The sequence below is a fragment of the Lissotriton helveticus genome, chromosome 7, assembly GCF_964261635.1.
Source record: "Lissotriton helveticus chromosome 7, aLisHel1.1, whole genome shotgun sequence".
Lineage (NCBI taxonomy): Eukaryota > Metazoa > Chordata > Amphibia > Caudata > Salamandridae > Lissotriton > Lissotriton helveticus.
Window position 1 is genome coordinate 415948715 of NC_136068.1, and position 18070 is coordinate 415966784.

Consider the following 18070-nt stretch of genomic DNA (forward strand, 5'->3'; position numbering starts at 1 on the left):
TGGGAGTCTTGTGTATCAGTCGCTAGAGCATTGTTCAGCTCCGGAGCATCCTGCTCCAAATGGCGGATCGCCACTGCCAGCGGATGGGCAGAGTCCTGTGTTCTCTCCTCCTCCTCCCCCCCAGATGCTCGGCTCCCCAGCTCCTCTTCGTCGTCGCCCTCCGATCTGATGTTGTTCCGGAGGCAGCTGAACCTGGATCCTGCTCCTGAGGGTGATCCTGGCGACTCCGAGCCTCCTCTCCGCACCCGACCTAAGCCACGACCTCTGTATGGCGTCGCCGATGCTTGCTTCTTCACCCTACTCAGCTTCCGCCTTTGTGGTTTCGGCTGTTCCCACTGAGATCTTTGCCGTATTGCTCTGTCCAGCTCCTTTCGCCCCGCGGCCTCCCTACTGTTAAGGATAGGGCGCTCTTCGAGCCATTGCCAGGCGTCCTCCGGGTGGGTGAAAAAGATAGACTTGTCCTTATAGAGCACTTTGAGCTTTGCCGGGAAGAGGAGCATGTAGGAAACATTTAGTGTCCTCAGCTTTGCTTTCACAGCGTCGAAGGAGCGACGTTGTCTCTGAACCTCCTGGCTGTAGTCCGGGAAGATCATTATCGTCGTGTTCTCCAGGCGGATCTCACCCTTTTGTCTCGCCTCCTGCAGGATTAAGTCTCTGTCCGCAAAATTTAGAAAACGCGCAATAACCGGTCTCGGTCTTGCTTCTTCGGGTGGTTTTGCCAGGAGGGCCCTATGCGCCCTCTCGATGATGAAGCACGGGGAGAACTGGGCAGTGGGGAAGGTCTCCTTCAGCCAGGTGCGTAGAAACGCGGTCATGCTCCCTTCCTCGATTCCTTCTCTAAAACCTACGAAGCGCAGGTTGTTGCGTCTCGCCCTGTTTTCGGCATCGTCCACCTTCCACATCAGTTGTCGGTGTGACGCCTGCAGCTCCGCCATGTCTTTCTTCAGGGTGGTTATGGCGTCGTCATTTTCCCCAATCCTGGTTTCGGTCGCCATCACCCTATCTGACAGTTTTCGGAAGTCCTGTCGGAGCAGTGTCACCTCAGATCCAACTTCCCCGATTTTCACCTCCAACGCCGCCCGTGACTCCTGGATGTCCGCCCTGGACGCCTGAATGGCCTCCAGCAGGAGCTTGGTGTCAGTCCGCACCCCTGAGGGCGCAGGAAGGGCCTCTATCAGTTGTTTGGGTGCCACAAAGTTGTCCATGGGCCCCTGCTTCGGCGGCCTGGGAGTCGGGTCCTTCTTCCCCATTGCCGGTCGCATCCCGGGGTCCCACACTCGCCGCAACCCGGTGTCCTAAACCTCCTCGGCTCACCTGCCCAGCGCCAATGGCCCCGTGAGATGCGTCACTTCTTACTGCAATGGATCGTGGAACCGGTGTCCGCCCGGCTATGCTCCCATCTGCGCCACCGCAACGGCCTGCGGGCAACCAATCCTCGCTCAGTTGGCTGGGTGTCAGTCCACCGCCCCGTTCGAGCCACCGGGTACGGCGTTCCTCCCAGTTGTTGCTCCAAGAGCTCCTACGCGGTAACACCGGGCGACCCTCCTGCACAGCGTCTGCCGTCCTCGTCATTAGCTCCCCGCCACAGCCGCCAAAAGCGGCCGGGACCAGGCGATGATCTGCCGCACGGGGGGGGGGGGAGGGGGGGCACCACAGTAGTCCAGCAGTGCGTTCTCCCCCCGGCTCAGATAGGCCACAGTCCTATACCGCTCACCTTTAGTCTTGGTTTTCGTTTCTCAGTCTTCCCCCACCCCCGTAGACACTGCGTGGTGATGCGTGCTGGCAGTCTCCAGTGATGCCCAGGCGTTCGGCAGCCTCATGCGGATCTGTTTGCGTCTATTCTGACTTCGCAGTCCCTCGTCGTAGCTGCCGTTACAGTCCCCCCGCCGGCCGACTCAGTGGAGATAGATCGCTGGTCCATATGTTACATCAAAGCCCCCTGAGTGCGGCGTTCCCCGATGACTCCGGGCCTATTTCCGCGCACCACCGCTGCCCTTCCAACACCTAGTCCTCGGGAGTGTGTCCACGGAGATGTCTAGTAGCTCGTAGAGATCTCGGGGCCCAGCCTGTCTCTCCCCCGGTCGCTGTGGTCTCCCCACCGGCGAGCGTTCCCCGCCTTTTCTTTCTTCTGTTTTGGGTGACTTGTTTCCCTCAGGGGGGGGCCAGACCTATGCAGGGATCCAACAGCGGGGGGGGGAGGGGCGGGGGGAGCCACCGCCGTCTCGCAGTCCGGTGCACAGTGGTCCGGGTATGAGCGGCCTCTCGTGTCCAGGGTGTTTCGTCGGCTGCGGAGGTGCAGTTCGCAGCGCTTCCCAAGAGTGCAGCCGCGCTCCACTAAATCCCTTGCCACCACCGCTCTCTCGGCGCCAGCAAGACGGGGACCCGGATCCCGCTTCTCAGCACCGTCGGAGGCGCCATCTTGGTGCAGGCTTTCACTCGGTACTCGGTATCCGCCGGGGGAGAGGGGCCGACACCGGGGTCTGCGCGGTATGTTCGGGCTCTCCTGTCTGTCACCCAATCTTGGCAGCCTTAAGCGGCGAAGCGAGGATTCCGCCTACACCGTGTCCAGCTCACTCGGGTGCTGGCCGCCGCCATCTTAGTGCAGTCAGGCGCACGAGCGGGTGAATCTGGAGCTATTTTCTCCACCGGAACGCCAACATTTCTCAAGTTTCTTGTCACCATCTAGTGCAGGGCACCTTTGGACTCTCCGCCGTCTTTTTTGGGGATGGTGCAAGTGAGTGTATCGTCGGATGGTGAGGCAGCTCTGCAGGAGCTCCGCATTAGGACGTCCTAACCGGCCATGCTGTTGGCCACACCCTCCATTTAGGCAGTAGTCTTGATCTCAATTATTCACTCATGCACTACACATACACTCCTGCATTCTCTCAGGTATTAATCATACACTTATACAATAATGCAGGCACTACTCTTGTACTCATCTAGTCACTGAGATACTACTCATGCACTCATCCAATCATTCAGACAGTATTCTTTCACTCAAGAATTCGGTCGGGCACTACCCATGAACGTATGCATTCTCTCAGGCACTATGCTCGCACTCATCCAATGACCACGGTACTACCCTTTCACTCATCCATTGTCCTGGGTACTACCTATGAACTCATGCATTCTCTCAGACACTACCTATTCATTCAGCCAATCACCCAAACTCAATGCATGCACTTCTGCAATCACCGAGGTACTCTATTTGCACTCATCGAGTCACCCAGCTACTACCCATGCACTCATCGAATCACTAAACTACTACTCATGCAGTTATCCAATCACTTGGGAACTACCCATGAACTCATGCATTCTCAAGCACTTCCTCTGCACTCATTCAATCACCTAAGCACCACACATACACTTATCCAATCACCTAGACACTACCCTTGCACTCATCCATTCACTCGGGCACGAACCATGCACTCATCCAGTCACTCAGGCATTACCCTTGCACTCAACCCTTTACTCAGGCACTATGCATACACTCATCCATTCTCTCAGGAACTACCCTTTTATTCATGCAATGACGCATTCACTACCTTTCTAGTCATCCATTCACTCAGCGACTACTCTTGCACTAAAATATTCACTCATGGACTACCCATGCACACATCCGTTCTCTCACTTACTACCCATCCACTCATTCCATCAATTAAGCACTATCCTTGTACTCAATGTAATTTGCACTTGTAAAGTGCACTAATACCCCAACTGGGGTGTCCTGGCGCTGTAACGCATACTGCTCTGGAACCCTTCCTGTTTTTTCCCTATGAAATGTCCACTCCTGGGCATCCCCAAGGTGAAGCCAGGTATCTTAGCGCTGTTGGGGCCGTTGTGGAGATTAAGCAAGCTATTGCCCACGGTTGTAGAGTGGGACCCATGATTAGAATAGGCACGAGGCGAGAATGATCAGGTCCGAGGAAATTGAGCCCAAGACCCGCCGAGGCGGGAATTGAACCCTGGTCCCGGGCCAGACCTCTGCATCAGGGTCTGCCGCTCTAATCATTGAAACACGTTTCTCAACTATTCAGTAAAGCACTACCCATGCACTTTTTTAATCACTCAGGCAGTGTCCTTCAGCTCAACCATTCACTCACGCAGTACCCTTGCACTCATTCAATCTACCAGGAATTCAACATGTAGTTATCCAATCACTACAACTCTACGAATGCATTCATCCAATCACCCAGACACTACCGATGCTCTCATCCAATAAGCCAGGCACTACCCTTGCAGTAATTCATTTACTAAGATACTACGCGTGCACTCATCCAATCACTGAGGCACTATCCTTCAACTCAACCATTCACTCATGCGGTATACATGTACTCATGCATTTACTCAGATAGTACTCATGCACTCATCCAACCACTTAGACACTACCCATGCACTCATCCAATAACCCAGGCACTACTCTTATACTCGTGCATTCAGTCCGGCACTACCCATTTACTCATCCAATTACCTAGACACTACCCAGACACTCATCCAATGACACAGGTACTACCCTTGCATTCATACATTCACTCAGGCAGTAAGCCTGCACTCAACCATTCACTCAAACAGTATCCCTCCACTCATGCATTCGCTGAGGTACTACCTATGCACTCATTCAATCATACAGGCACAATTTTTCTATTTTTAACCAGTACAGGTGGTTCCGTAAAAGCCTCTTCTTTTAAAACTTTTTTTAGTTTTTTTGTACTTTCTAACAATTTTCTATTGTTTTGGGTGTTTGTGACATTTTTAAAGAGAAAAAAATGTATGAATTCCAACTTTAGTGTTTTTAAAGAGCAAACAAACACAATGTTCCAAAACCAAAAAAGAAAATAACACTTGTGTGTTTTGAGAAGTTCTTCAACAGAAAGAGTAGTCAGGCACTTCCTGCAGTGTATTCCTGCATCTGCCAGTTCGGGGAAGATCTGGAGTTGAGGAGTGGTGAGAACAGCTCCAGCCGATGTTGATGGTTGATTTGAGTCACCTTCTGCAGCTTGCTTCCTCTTCTACCGAGCCATCACTTCTTGCGCAATACAAGTTGCGTGTATCATCTCAAGATGTTTTTTCATAGACAATGTGACACAAGAATATTTTTTCTCCGATCCTCTGGAGAGAACTTTCTGGTATATGGAGCAGGTGATTTTGCAAGCATTCCGTGTTTTTTTTACCCTCAGGCATGGTGAAAAAGGCCCAGACAATGCTCTCCTTATGCTTTTTGATAGGCTCTTCAATATCTTCAATGCCCTCCAGCTGCTCTTCTTCTGGATGTGAAGATGCCATTTTAAGATATTTGTTGGTCAAAACACCAAACATATAAAAATAAATTGACTAGAGCCTATAGAGAAGCTGCGTATACATACAGACACACCCAAAAAAAAGAGTAAAAGAACAGGTGTTGGGTCCTCCCTCTAAGAGAATGAAAACCTTTTAAACTTTTTTCATGTCACATGGAGTCACGAAGGAGTCGCATATCCATCATGTATATGTTGTGCATCCGTAAAATGTGCTGAATGTAATTAAAAAGTATAAATTGATATTTGTAAATTGTGTTTAAAACTATTTTAGTGAAAGTCTTCAAGCAAAACAGATATTTAAACTTGGCAGATTGATATTTCATACTTTTTAAAATTACACAGGAGTCGCGACCCCACTCGATACCGGAAATAAGTGCCAGCTCGGTTCGTAATTCCTACGTGACCGGTGTGCAATGGTGCAGCTTTCATGAAAATGTGTATCAAATGTCTTAAAAATATTTTACAATTACACTAATACTCATTTTTTATATTCAGTAATACACCTCTTTGTTGAAAAAAATATATTATTTCAGTGTAAATACGTATTTTACACTTACCTTCATATAACGAATTTGGGCACAGGACGGCTAGATCCGTGATTGGTGCGCGATACTGTCACATCCATAAAAATCTGTTTAAAACATTTCCAAACAAATGTATACCTTCTGTAATACTCATTTTATACACTTAGTAATAAACCTCTTCATGAAAAATATATATTATTCAGTTGTAAATATGTATTTTATACTTACCTTCGTATATTGGATTCAAATTCGCAATCGGTGCGTGACCCTTTATTGAAAAAAACATTATATATATATATTACCTACTGGCGGTCGCCAGTAGGTATATATAGTTAGGATTTTTTTGAATAGGGATTTCTGAAAATTCTATGTTGAATAACTTTGGCGTTGATGGACGGAATTGGCTGAAATTGTCAGGAAAATGGCACATTTTGTTTCTGAGCGTCCCCTGAAAGTTTGGGGGCGTTTTGTCAAGCGGGGGCCGAGAAAAAAAGGGGGTCCCAAAACGTGTTTTTAACATTGAGATTTCCATAGGGCGGTTGGACTCACTTTTAGCTCGAACGGCTGAATGGATTTCTATGAAACTTGGCAAAATTGTAGAGACTGTTTGCCCGATGTGCCTTTGCTAGGTCTCAAGATATGTGCTCCAGTGGATTTTGAGAAATTAACGTTAAAAAAAAAATATATATCTGTGACAGCGTCCCGGTTAGCGCCCCGGTTCGCGTACCTGACGCGTAACAGAACTTTACGAGGAGAAGCGGATTGGCTCTCCGGTGACTGTCAACATTCTAAACAGTACGGTGCGGCCGCCATCTTGTCTCTCGGTAGGATCGAGAGACAAGAGGTGGAAATAAACGAAGGGGGAAATGAATGAAAGGGGGCAAGGTAGACCCCTCCTGACCCCCTAGGATTGATGTGGGGGCTATTAAAGGGCCCCGCGGGGCAAAAAAAAAAAGATTTTTTTTTTTCGATTTTCACGGGGGGAGCGCTACCCGGTACGCGCACCGGGGAGCGTACCGGAGAGCGAACCATGGGGAAAAATAGTGAAAAAGATTATATAATCATAATAATAAATAATAAAATAATCATTTTGAGTGATCAGAGGTAGGGTAGCTCTGAAAAGAGCTTTTGGGTTCTGTGGCTATTTCACGTACCTACAAGTATGTCCCACACACACCCACACGCACACAACCCCACACCCCCACACCCACACACAAATTACTATGTAACACAAAAAAGTTGCACAGTATACTATAAGTCTGACTTTACATTATAATCAATTTGGTACTAGTTTATGATTTACATATAATAATGAATAATGTCTCGAACAATTTTTGATTATTAAATATAAATTTATTATTCTGATTCTTTTTCAAAATGTAATAGAACGTCTAACATTTGACTGTCCGAAATGTTTTCTTTTTGACTGAACATAACTTCCAACATTTGAGTGTCAGAAACGTCCTCATATTGAATTAACAAATCCACAGATTCTACACATTGTAGAAGTTCATGGTCCCGTGATTCATCCATGAATTCCAAGTCAATGGGTTCAATGATTTCCTCATTGTTCATCTCTTGGACAATTTCAAAGGAAATGTTCTGTTCTCCTTCCATTTTTGTGCTGAAATTTGCATTAAAAAAAATCAGTAGAAATATGGCACTGTTGGGTTTAAGTACAGACAGGTAGTTTTGATTTTTTAATAGTGAAGTTCACTTTGGGCAATGTATGGTAACAGGCAGGAAGTAGAAATATTAAAAAGTGCCTGTGAAGAAGTGTAAGAAAATGTATAATTATAGCAGAAAAGCCTAAGTCAATCTATAAATATAACAGAGGAGCCTATCTCTATCTATAACTATAGCAGAGGGACAGTAAATAACTATCAGAAAATGTTTTTAATAAATAACTTAGAGTGCCCCTTAAAAATTATCAACTTACTTTATAGAGAGGTGAAGAAGACAAAATGCGAAAATCCTTTCAAGATGTACCTCAGGTAGTTGTAGTCAAAATGGCCGTGTTTCCCTCTCATTTTTCATTTATATTCATGTACATAACCAATCAAATGTCAGGAAAAAAAAGTAGAAAATGAAAGTAACATTTTAATTGGTTGTCAATTCTAACACTGATGTGTTTTTGTGAAGTAATTTACCTCAGGATATTTAGACAGTGCTACAGCTCAAATGGCTCAATGGAATTCCACCAAATTTGGGAAAATGGTAGGGACTGGTATGTAGTATGGCCTATTTTATATTTGGTGAAAGTGTCTCCAGTGGTTTTTATGTAAATTAACTTTTATTATTTTTTTTGGAGCGCTTCCCGGTGCGCGCCCCGGTACGCGTACCGGCAGCGCTACGGGAGTCCTCCATTTTGTGTTTCGGTAGATTTGAGTCAGAAAATGGCGGACAAACAACGTTGGGAATGGGTATAAGGGGGCACGGTTGGCACTCCCTGACCCTCTAGCTTTTCTGAGGGGGTCTTAGGAGGCCCATATAGGCCAAAAAAAAATATATTTTTTAAATTTTCGCGGGGGGAGCGCCCGGTACGCGCACCGGGAAGCGTACCGGGGAGCGTACTTTGGTGAAAAATAGTGAAAAAAGTTAGAAAAAGATAATCATTTGGAGTGATCAGAGGTAGGGTAGCTCTGAAAAGAGCTTTTGGGTTCTGTGGCTGATTTAGGTACCTACAAGTAGGTACCAATGCACAGTCTTAAATTCAGGATGAAAATTCTGTTCCCCTCATCTGAGAAGTGCACTCCATCTCCTCTGTAGATATCTTGCATGTAGTAACGCAAGTTATTGTTGTAGATGGAGCCCATTCCATGGTCTCTCATGTAAGCTGAAACAGACTTATTTACATGCTTCCTCGATTTCTCAATTTGTGGACAAAATTGGTTGGACCACCTCCATTTCTGTCTTTGGCATATATTTGAATATACCAAGGCAGTTTGAGGAAAAAGTGCGATCAATTGCTCAAAGGTGCCCTTTAAAATCATTTCCAGACCTACCCCAGTCAAAGTGCCCAAATCATTTCCTCCACAGTGCACAATTAACAGGTCAGGGTGTGGCAAATGCAAAAAGGTTTTCACCAATGGTATCAATTGGTAACATCTCAATCCTCTGTGGCCAATCCAGTTGATTTCCACATTTTGTAAATTGAGGTTGTGTAAATTTCTGTTATCAGCATACCTTTGAGCCCAGTGGATGTAACTATGTCCAATAATCCAGACAGAAAACATGGTGAGAGGAGGTTCTGCTGCAGTCAGATGAAGTGTGGGAATGAAATGGCAGTTGAAACAGTAGGAGTTTGTAATGAAAAAAACTGTGGAGTTTCAGTGCTAATGATTCAGTAGCAGTGATTGGTGGATTTTGATTGCTGAAAACAGAAAGTTAGGGTGCATGGATGAGTTCTTTGAAAGATGTAATTTGAATGGTTAAGAAAAAATCATTTTAAGAAACATTGCACTGGATACGCAGGTGTACTGAGAGTTCAGAGTTCAATTGAAACATTGTTGTGTGAACTTGTAAACATGAGAGGTCTTTCAGGAGGTAGTTGCTATGGAAAAAAGGCAGAAAGGGCAGAGGGGGGAAGGGTGTTGATTTGAAAAAAGTGAGGGAAGAGTTTTGATTGGGTGACATGAGAGATATGTGTGATGAATTACAGCATTTCTGTGCCTTTGTTGGTTGCAGCCTCTGGAGTGCATACCCTTTTCTCTGCTAAAGAAAAATTGGTGTGTGTCTGAGACTGTTTTGAAACTCAAAAAGTATTTGCTAAGGTGAGAAAAGATTCATTTAATTTAGATAGAGACTAGTATGCTTTAGGGAGAAAATTAAGAAGAAAGTTGTGTATTTAAAATGTTGCTTTCTGTCAAGTGTTTTACAAATAGATTTTGTTTCTTTGAGAAATTGTAATTGGAGATAATATGAAGTATTAGTACTGACAGGGTGTGCTTGTACATAGGAGCTGCGCTGTGTTTTCAAATTATGACTTGAAAATCGTTTTTTAGGAAAAGGAATGCTTTTTAAATTTATGACAAGGAAAAAATGGTGTGTGCTTCTTTAAACAAATATTTCACTTGCCCCATGATTTAGGGAGAATAATTTGCTTACTTGATGTGTTTAAAAACGTTTTTTGAAATCATTTAGGTTTCTTAATATGTATTGCTAGAGTTTTATAGCCAGCATGGGCCATATTTACAAGGCCATTGAGCCACTTTCACGTCATTTTCCCTATGTTAAAAGTGACGCAAAAGTGGTGCAAGGGCCTTGTAAATACGCCCCCATGTGTGTTAGGTCATTTTAAGTCACTTCCCCATGAATCTGGGTGAATAATGTGCTTACTTGATGTGTTTAAAAACGTTTCTTGAAGTCATTTAGGTATCTTGATATGTACTGCTAGAGTTTCATAGCTAGCATGGGGCGTATTTAGAAGGACTTTGAGCCACTTTCACGTTATTTTCCCCATATTAAAAGTGACGTAAAAGTGTTGCAAGGGTCTTGTAAATACACTCTCATGTTTGAGCCACTTTCACGTTATTTTCCCCATGTTAAAAGTGATGCAAAAGTGGTGCAAGGGCCTTGTAAATACGTCCCCATGTGTGTTAGGGCATTTTAAGTCACTTCCCCATGATTTAGGGAGAATAATTTGCTTACTTGATGTGTTTAAAAACGTTTCTTGAAGTCATTTAGGTTTCTTGAAATGTACTGCTAGAGTTTCATAGCCAGCATGGGGTGTATGTACAAGGATTTTGAGCCACTTTCACGTTATTTTCCCCATGTTAAAAGTGACGCAAAAGTGGTGCAAGGGCCTTGTAAAATATGCCCTCATGTGTGTTAGGTCATTTTAAGTCACTTCCCCATGAATCTGGGTGAATAATTTGCTTACTTGATGTGTTTAAAAACGTTTCTTGAAGTCATTTAGGTATCTTGATATGTACTGCTAGAGTTTCATAGCTAGCATGGGGCATATTTAGACGGACTTTGAGCCACTTTCACGTTATTTTCCTTATGTTAAAAGTGACGCAAAAGTGGTGCAAGGGCCTTGTAAATACGCTCTCATGTTTGAGCCACTTACAGGTTATTTTTCCTATGTTAAAAGTGATGCAAAAGTGGTGCAAGGGCCTTGTAAAATATGCCCTCATGTGTGTTAGGGCATTTTAAGTCACTTCCCCATGAATCTGGGTGAATAATTTGCTTACTTGATGTGTTTAAAAACGTTTCTTGAAGTCATTTAGGTTTCTTGATATGTACTGCTAGAATTTCATAGCCTGCTTGGGGCATATTTACAAGGCCTTTGAGTCACTTTGACGTCATTTTCCCCATGTTAATAGTGACGCAAAAGTGGTGCAAGGGCCTTGTAAATACGCCCCCATGTGTGTTAGAGCATTTTAAGTCACTTACCCCATGATTTAGGGAGAATAATTTGCTTACTTGATGTGTTTAAAAACTTTTCTTGAAGTCCTTTAGGTTTCTTGATATGTACTGCTAGAGTTTCATAGCCAGCATGGGCCATATTTACAAGGCCTTTGAGCCACGTTCACGTTATTTTCCCCATGTTAAAAGTGACGCAAAAGTGGTGCAAGGGCCTTGTAAATACGCCCCCATGTGTGTTAGGGCATTTTAAGTCACTTACTTCATGATTTAGGGAGAATAATTTGCTTACTTGATGTGTTTAAAAACGTTTCTTGAAGTCATTTAGTTTCTTGATATGTACTGCTAGAGTTTCATAGCCAGCATGGGCCATATTTACAAGGTCTTTGAGCCACGTTCATGTTATTTTCCCCATGTTAAAAGTGACGCAAAAGTGGTGCAAGGGCCTTGTAAATACGCCCTCATACCTCAACTAGTGTGTTAATTGTTTGCCTACTGTTATTGGTTTACTGTTTGGAAATAGTGGTTAATACCTTTTTTTAAAAATATTTACCACAGATTCAACTCAAGATCTTTTGAAAAATTCAAAATTGCCCTCAAGGCAAAGAAAAAGAAAAGAAGCAAAGCGACTTACACCCCACCTTGGTAAACCTTTGCAGCAGTCCTCTACAATAAAACCTTGTCAAGTCACCAGAAAAACTCCGGGTAAGACAACAAAATCTTTTTTAAGAAACATTTGCAGACGAAAAAGTATCACTACAGAACATGTTTTAGTCCAGAAGAAGAGAGCCAATTTAAACGGGAAGGAAAGGCCACTCAAAAATGTTACTGCTAGAGCATGAGATAACTCTGTGCATGGTAGTAGAAGGAAAAATCTGTTTAGGGACATTCGTAGACGAATGTTCCGCAACAGGATAATTGGCAATTTGTTAAAAAATATTAAGAAAGGTCAACAGAAAGTGGCTTTTTATAAGAGAAAGAAAAATGTTGAAAACATTATTGATCAGGTTTTTGAAATTAAGCGAAAGTTATTTATTTTGATAATCAATAGAATTAGGAAACTAAGCAAGGTAATTTATGATTTCAAATCAAATAGTAGATGGAAGAGAACAGTTAATCGTAGTAATTTTTGTGAAGTTTTTTCAGGAGAATGGATGCATAGTTCAAGTTGTGAGGCATTTTTTAATGAGGAGAGTTAATTCCAGGATAATGATTTGGTGCATGCAGTTGACACCAGTGGTCGAGCATATGAGGTGAAAGATGGTTGTCCGGTTGAAAAAGAAAAACTTGTGTCAACAGAGGCAGAAGAGGTGTTAGGTAATGAAGTTTTAGGAAGACGTCCTAAGGGACCAGTGTACACCTGGAAGTGTAGTAGTATTTGCAGTGTGCGACAGGATTCCATCAATTTGCTTTGTGATTTTGTACGGACATTTAATAAGAAAAGTTTAAAACAGAAAATGAAGTTGTTGCAAGAATTAGATCCTTGCAGAGTGAGAGAAGTGACAGGTTTGCATGGTCATTCACTGGCTTGTCTTTCCAGGAGAGTATGCCAGAGTGTTTTTCATCATTTCAGGATGCTAGCAGTGCATCATAATAAAGTGAGGAAATTAATTAGAATGTTGTATTATGCTAAGAGTCCAGCAATTATGCTTAAACAATTATGCTCTGCTCTTTTGCATGGTTCTGAAGTAGATGTGAAGAATATTTGTGAAGAAATTGAGTTTTGTTACTCTACTAGTAAGGAGAACAATGTTGAAATTGACCCAGTAGAAGAAGGTAATGTGGAAGAGAGTGTACAGATTTCCAGTACAGATAAGTTTCTGAAGGACATTTCCACGTTTACAGAGAAATCGAGTGAGAGGCCTAATTTCACTTGTGTGTGTTGTCGACGGACTTATTATAAGAATCAGACTAAGTTAGTGGATTTATATGCAAAAAGTGAAATGGAAAACAATAGTGAATGGAAGGATTTTGCAACATACTTGATGGTAGAAAATTGTTTTGATTTGGGATCAGATCAACGTATGTGTACTTTTTGTTTTAACAAATTAAATCAAAACCGGATGCCTGCTAGAGCAGTTCATAATAATCTGGAATTGGTTGACATTCCTTCTGAACTGAAGGATTTAAATACTTATGAATCTATTTTGATTCAAAGTGTCCATCCTTTTCAGGCTATTGTTAGAATGGAGCTTAAGACAGGGAAATTGCCTCCTTCAGATTTACAGAGAGGATTAAAGGGAAGAGTTGTTTATTTGCCTCTAGATTTGAAGAAAAATATTGATACAATTGGTGTAGACAAAGTGGAAGAGGAACCTCTGGTTATTCTAGTTAATGGGGTTCCGACAAAGAGTAAGAAAATCTGGCAAGATTTAGTGGATGTTAGGAAAGTCAAAAAGGCAACGTTGTATTTGATGAAAAACAATGAGTACTACAAGAATGTATGTGTTGCAGAAGACGAACTAAGTGAAGAAGAGGACAGCGATTTGTGTGCTGGACAAATAGAGAACGTAGATGCCTCTAAAAATGAAGAAATATATGAACATTATAGTGTTCATCATTTGCATTCTAAAGAACTCATGGGGAATGCTATTGAGTTGTTTCAAATGAAACAAGCCAAAGGAAGTCCCATTAGTGTTTGGGAAGAAAGTTTGGAAGCTCGGTGTTTCCCACAGTTATTTCCAACAGGTCGAGGAGGAAGATATGATGAGCGACCTGATCAAATTCCTGCTTCTGAATACCGGACTTTACGATTGTATGCAGAAGATCCTAGGGTTCGTCAATGCATTCCCTATTTGTTTCATCTACTGTATGAAAGTGATCTGTCTGGACTGTCTTATGCTGTGAACCACATCCTGAAAAGTGGTGTACAGCTGCAAAATATCTCGGCAAGGGACTTTATGGATAAAGTCAATGTGCAAGACAGTATTTTGGATTCTCACCTGATTAATCTCATGGCATGTCAGCGTGGTACTAATGAGTATTGGTACCGTCGTCATGGTGACTTAAAATGTATGCTGAGGAACTTAGGAACTCCCACATGGTTCCTCACTCTCAGCTGTGCCGAGTATGGCTGGGAAGACTTACTTGAATTTCTACGAGAGGCAAATGGAAACATTGAAAATATCGAATTCAAGACACCCGGAGAACTGTGCTCTTTGGATCCAGTCAATGTATGCAGGTACTTCAATCATAGATTTGAAGCTATGATGTCTTTCATTACGAACAAGAAAAATCCACCTCTTGGAGAGGTGTTTGATTTCTTCTGGAGAAAGGAGTATCAAGCAAGAGGTGCTCCTCATATACATATGCTGCTATGGATCAAAGATGCACCCAAATTTGGAACAGATCCGGATGACTTAGTGATGAGTTTCATAGAACAGTATTCTACATGTGCTGTTCCAAACACAAAGGAAGACAAAAGTTTAAGAGAACAAGTTTTACGTTTTCAAAATCATCGTTGTGGAAAGTACTGTCGTCGTAAATTCAGAAACAAGGACAAGTTCTACACAAAATGTCGTTTTGGGTTTCCACGATCAGTGATATGTAAAGGAAGAGTGAACAATTTGATATCTTCGCTGCGACATAATGTGACGAGGAAATCACCCAAAAATACATACAATTTAAAATGAAACGAAGAGTCCAAGTACATCAACGACTACAACCCAGTGATTTTGTCCATGTGGAATGCTAACATGGATATACAGTTTGTGGCTGACAACTGTATGGCTGTGGCTCGGTATGTGACGTCTTATATCACCAAAAAAGAAAAGACCGAACTGAAGGATATGTGGGATGACATTTCACATGAGAAGAGCCACAGTAAGAAGTTGTACAGTTTCAGTCTAAAGATGTTGTCGCATCGAGAAATCGGAGCATACGAATGTTCTGATCGGTTATCTTCAGCAAGTCTCTATGCCAAATCTAGGAGTATAATTTGGGTGAGTCTTGGTCTTGCTGCAACACGTAATCGAGTTCTGAAACCTGTATGGGAAATTGAGTATTTGGCGGAGAAGGAGCCAAACAGTACAGATATTTTGAAGACCAACATGTTGGATACATATTATCCAAATAGAAGCAGTCACCTCGAGAATGTTTGTCTGTATGAGGTTCTACAAAATTACATATTCAAGAGGAACATCAAAGAAGATATTGATAAAGGAGTGTATGCTGTAATTGGAAGTGAGGGATGTCTGGTCAAGCAAATAAAATACCAATTGGTAAATCATCGAAAATTGAGTTGCGAATCTCCTGAAAGAAAAGAGTTTTTTTATTTAGCTCTTTTGCAACTTTTCAAGCCTTGGCGTGCAGAAGAGGAACTGCTTGGAGATTTCCTCTGTTATGAAGATTCTTTCAATGCAGCCAAGGAGTCCATAGAATGTCCTGTTTTTCCCAAATATCTAGAAATGTTGAATGCAGAAATCGAGCAGGAAGCAACAATTGCAGCCGAGATTGCTAGAGATAGTTCTCAGGATAGTCAGAGTTCCACTTCATTGAGTCAGGATCCACTAGGAGGACCAGTTATCAAAAATGAAGCTGCCACTGCCATGATTGAAGTGGAAAGAGCCATGGAACATGCTCAGGAGGATGCGGTTAACTTAGAAGATTTGGAAAGACAACTCAACGTTGAGCAGAGGAAAATATATGATGAAGTTACCAACCAAATTGAACATGGATTAAGTCATGAGAAGAAAGAGTGCTCATGTACATTGTTGAAGCCTGTCCGACTGTACGTGAGTGGAGAAGCAGGAACTGGAAAAAGTTTCCTCATTAAAGCAATTTCATGTTATTTGCAGAAAAGGACTGAGTCATCGCTGTCTTGTGTTGTCACCGCTCCAACTGGTCTGGCAGCACATAACATTAAAGGTATTACTTTGCATCGTCTACTGATGCTGCCAGTGGAGCATGATAACAAATTACAATACCACAAGTTATCTGGAGATGCTTGTTGTGAAGTTTCCAGAGTCTTGAGGAAAATGAAACTTCTTATCATTGACGAAGTAAGCATGGTTTCCAATGTCATGCTTGCCTTTGTGCATTTAAGAATGCAAGAAGTTCTTAAAACAGAATATGATGTGTTATTTGGTGGCAAACACATCATTGTTTTCGGTGATCTTCTGCAGCTGACACCAGTGAAAGGACAACCAGTGCTTAAACTACTTACGCATGAAGATACCAGGAAGTGCCTAGGGAGCATTGGCAACGTCAATTTATGGTTAAACTTCAATTATGCTGAACTGCGTGTAAATATGCGTCAGGCGAAGGATGAAGATTATAAGAATATTCTACAAGATGTTAGAATTGGAAAAGTGACTGAGCATGGGAAGGAAGCTTTACATGCACGATTATTGTCAAATTTGTATCCAGATGAAGACGTTCTGCCAGAGAATATTTTTCAGAAAATTACTGAGAAGAAATCTGGGATATGTTTGATGCCAACTCTGCAAGAATGTTCCATCTTCAACAACAAAATGTTGAATTTAGGAAACCAAGACATAGTGAAACTGGAAGCTATTGACAGAATTGAGCATATGGGAGCAACAATTATTTTGTCTGAAAATTTGAAATCTAAATTGGATTAATTAGAGAAGACTATATCTAAAACTGCGGGTTTTGAAAAGACTCTGAATGTGTGCTTAAATTGCCGTATCATTTTGAGAAGAAATTTAAATGTTGAAAGAGGTCTGGTAAATGGATCAATGGGTAATGTTGTTGGTTTTGTGAATTACAAAAATAGAGATGGAATTGAAATTTAAAAAATTAAATTTGATGGCATTGAGGATGTACAGCAAATTGGTTGTTGCTCTGCTAGGTTTTTGCTTGTTAAAGACTTATATGTTCGCCATAAGCAGTTTCCTGTTTGCTTGGCATAAGCGGTGACAATCCATAAATCGCAAGGTTTAAGTGTAGACAGTGCTTTGATGAATATTGGCAGTTCTGTGTTCAAGGAGGGTATGGCTTATGTGGCATTATCACGAGTCAGAACTTTATCTGGATTGTACTTGATTGAGTGTGATGAGACAAACATTTGTGCAGATCTAGATTGTGTTAAGGAATACAATAGGTTAAGAAGAGAGTATGCGCCACATTTGCCTCAATATCCTTTATTTGAAAAACGTGTGGTAGGCCGGAAACGAAGAAATGTGACCAATATTAGGGAGGTTGTAGCAAAAAGACGAAAAGTTGATGAACCCGAAATTGTAAGCAGAAAGAAAATGGATGCTGCTAAAGATGTTGTTGGTTTTCAATTTGAAATTAGTTCTGGTGTCAACTGCTATGCTAATGTAGTGGTTAATGTTGTCTTTTCTCTAGAAACTTTAAAAGAAGAGATTGTGGTCAATTCGGATCAAAGATTTTGCTGTTTGTTGAATTCTGTGTTAGAGAAATGTAGCACTGATAGAAGAAAAATAGAAAGTGTGTCTGAAATTCGAAATCTCTTAGACAAATGTTCAGGTCAAACGCAATTCTCTCAAAATATTCAGCAGGATTGTCAGGAGTTTTTAATGTATATGCTTGATGTTTTACAAGATGAAGGTGTAGATGTAGATTATCTGTTTGGCCTTTCTTATCAATAGCAGCATGACTGCGAGAACTGTAGGCTATCAAGTACTACTAGTGTAGACTCAGAAAGATTTATATATTTAACTTTGCCTGACAGTAAATCAGTATCCTTTAATAAGCTAGTAACAGCAGCCGATCAAAACATGGAGTGTAGCCAATGTAAGTCTGCAATGCTGTCCACATTATTTATAAGTTATGGCCAGTATGTCATTTTAATGTTCCAACGATGTAGACCTGATGGAACGAAATTGACAACTTTAATTAAAAATGTTGTGGCTTTGCAGTTGTCAATATCAGGAAGGACTTTTGTAACTGCAGCAA